The sequence below is a fragment of the Echinops telfairi genome, unplaced genomic scaffold, assembly GCF_000313985.2.
Source record: "Echinops telfairi isolate 266 unplaced genomic scaffold, ASM31398v2 ScPeMD7_7;HRSCAF=31, whole genome shotgun sequence".
NCBI lineage: Eukaryota > Metazoa > Chordata > Mammalia > Afrosoricida > Tenrecidae > Echinops > Echinops telfairi.
The window spans coordinates 19,659,690-19,663,076 of NW_022103904.1; the positions used below are offsets into that span (position 1 = coordinate 19,659,690).

At 43.8% G+C, this 3,387-nt stretch overlaps 1 pseudogene; it reads left to right on the forward strand.

Moving 5' to 3' along the window:
• The first annotated feature begins 2,839 nt into the window (after positions 1-2,839).
• Positions 2,840-3,387, forward strand: part of LOC105979101 — a 3,296-nt pseudogene continuing 2,748 nt past the window's right edge.

The window sequence follows — 3,387 nt, forward strand, 5'->3', positions numbered from 1 at the left end:
ACATGGGAGGGGGGAGGTAGGGGAAAGGGAGGGGAGAGCCAACAAACCCAAGGACAAGGGCACAACAAATTATATCAAATTGATAGTGAGGAGAGTGGAGAATGCCTGGTGGGGTTTGATCAAGTTCAATGTAGCCGAAAGGAATTACTGAAAGCCAAGTGAAGAATAAACATGATAGTGGGACAAGAGGTCATTTAGCAGAGAAACAACAAAGCCCACATGGAAGAAGCACACCAGCCTGTGTGATCACAGGTGTTGACAGGATCAGGTATCAGGCATAAGAAGACCCAAAACAAACAATCATATTGATGTGACCGAAGGGGGACAAAGCCCATCTGCAGACAATTGGACATGCCCTCCCGGAAGGGTCACAAGAAAGGGATGAGCCAGCCAGAGTGCAGTATAGCACTGATGAATCATACGATATTCCTCTAGCTCTTTAATGCTTCCTCACCCCCACTATCATGACCCCAGTTCTACCTTACAAATCTGGCTAGACCAGAGCATGTACACTGGTATAGTTAAGAGCTCTCGACACACAGAATCCAGGACAGATAAACTCCTCAGGAACAATAATGGGAGTAGAGATACCATGAGGGTAGGGGGAAGGTGGGCAGAGAAAGGGGGAACAGATCACAATGATCTACATATAACCGCCCCCCCCACCCAGGTAACAAACAACAGAAACGTGGGTGAAGGAAAACAGGAGCTGGTGTAAGATATGAAAATGAGAGTACTTTATAATTTCTCAAGGGTTCACAAGAGTATGAGGGTGAGGGAAAGAAGAAAAAAGAGGTGGTGATACCAAGGGCTCAAGTAGAAAGAAAATGTTTTTGAAAAGGATGATGGCAACAAATATACAAATGTGCCTGACACAATGGATGAATGTAAGAATTGTTATAAGAGATGTAAGAGCCCCCAATAAAATCATTTTTAAATAATAATAATGGTGGCAGCAACTATACAATTATGCTTGATCTAATTGAACTGTCGGATTGTTATAATATCTGTGAGAGCCCCCAATAAAATGAATTTTTTTAAATAAATTGATTTTTACCAGACACCCATGGCACAAATAAATATATGCACACCCATACTTATCACAGCATTATTCACACTGGGAAAAAGATGGAAATAGCCTAAATGTCCATCAGTGAAAGGATGGGTAAATAAACTTTACTACACACACAAAATGAAATGCGGTGCAACATTAAAAAATAAGCGTAAATCTGTGAGACACTTCATGATATGCATTAGCAGTCCAAAGCAGGACATACTGCTAAGTGAAATTAGTCAATCACAGAAGAACAAACATTGTGTGAGACCAGCATTACAAATAGTCAAAAAGAGATTTTCACACTAAAAGCGCGCACTTTCATTGCACCTGCTTTGATGTGCTCAGGGGTTCTGGTCTCCTGAACAGAAGAATTGACTCAGAGACCAAAAGCGGCAAGAGGAAAGCGAAGTTTATGTAGAAAGGAAAGAAAAACACCCAACACAGTAGGTGGGGACGCTGGGTTTTATGGACTATGGAATGTGGGGTCCTTGGCCTGGCCATGTGTCCAGCTGATGAACAGATCAATCAGGAGCCTGGTCACATTCTGTCCATGCTTGGCATGTTCCATGGACAAGAATGGGGGCGCTATCAAGCAAAAGGGTCTCCTGTTTGCTTACTTGGGAATTTAAAATTAAATTAGGGGTCTAATGCCTTCTGACTTAAGACAAAATTACCCTAGGCTGTCGAAATCACCCCTCCAGACATCCTGCAGCTCTCAGTGCGTCCTGTGTGTTTACGAGCCGCCCCCCCTCCCCTCCACCCCAGCCTGCCTGCCTGCATGTTTTCTGTCTCTAATCTCCCACTTTGATAGTTACCGGGGATGGAAGAAAAAGAACATATATAAAGAAGTATTTGGCATCAGGATAGGAAGAAAACTTATTAACAAACTGATATGCAGGGAGGAGCCCTGGTGGTGTAGTGGTTACACTTTGGTCTGGGATCAGACTGGTTGGCAGTTTGAAACCACCAGCAACTCCTCAGGAGAGAGCTTGGGCTTTCTACTCCTGTAAACAATTACAGTCTTGGAAGCCCACAGCGTGTCGCTATTGGTCAGCATTGACTCAGGCAGTGAGCTTGTGAGCTTGGTGCTATCCAAAGGACACATCCTGGCTTGCTAAATGTGAGGAGGGCATTTGGAACTTGCTGATACGGAACAAGGATTGTAGCAGTCAGCATGGATTACAACTCAATGTAAAAACCAAAATCCTCACAACTGGACCACTAGGTCTTGATAAATGGAGAAAAGGTCGAAGTTGTCAAGGATTTTGTCTTCCTCGAATCCACAATCGATGCTGATGGAAGCAGCTGTCAGCTGTCCAGAGATCAAAGGACTCATTGCAGTGGGCGAATCTGCTGCACTGGACCTCTTTAAAGTGTTGGAAAGCAAGGATGTTACTTTGAGGACTGAGTTGTGCCTGACTCAAGCCATGGTATTGGCTTGAGTTGCCTCCTATAAATGTGAAAGTTGGACACTGAATAAGGAAGACCAAAGAAGAATCGGTGAGCTTGAATTGTGATGCTGCAGAAGAACATTGACAGTACCATGGACTGCCAAAAGGACAAACAAATCTGTCTTGGAAAAAATGTGGCCAGAGTATTTCCTAGAGGCAAGGATGGCAAAACTTCGTCTTACATATTCTGGGCATTTTGTCATGAGAGATCAAACCCTGGAGAAGAGAATCAGGCTTGGTACAATAGAGGGCAGCAAAAAGGAGATGTTTGATTTCTGGACGTCACAGAGAAAGCATCGTAAGGTTTTCCCCACACCCACCCCTGGCCATCATGTCTCAATCAGAGTCTCCTAAAGGGATCAAACAGCTGTGGAAATTCTTCATCTGAGGGTTTAGCTTTGAACCAACAGTCTGTAGAGCCATGTTGAACAATGGGGGATCCTCACGGACTGTGTGGTGATGAGAGTTCCAAACACCAAGCACCCCAGACACTTTGAGTTTGTCACATACTCAACTGTGGAGGGTGTGGAAGCAGCCTTGAATGCAAAGCTACTCAAGGTGGATGGAAGAGGGCTGTCTCTTGAGAAGACTCTCAAAGACCAGGTTCCCATATAATTTGAGAAAGATCTTCGTCAGTGACATCAAAGGAGACAGAGAAGACACTGAAGAGTATTGTGTTAGTCTGGGTGGTCTAGAGAAACAAATTCATGGATACTCAAATGTGTGTGATAAAGAGCTTTATATAACCAGTAATTGTATATTAAGAAAACATCAACAAACCCAGGGACAAGGGAACAATAAGCGATCGAAAATCAATGGTAAGGAGAGTGTAGAAGGCCTGGTAGGGCTTGATCAAGTGCAATGCAACCTAGAAGAATT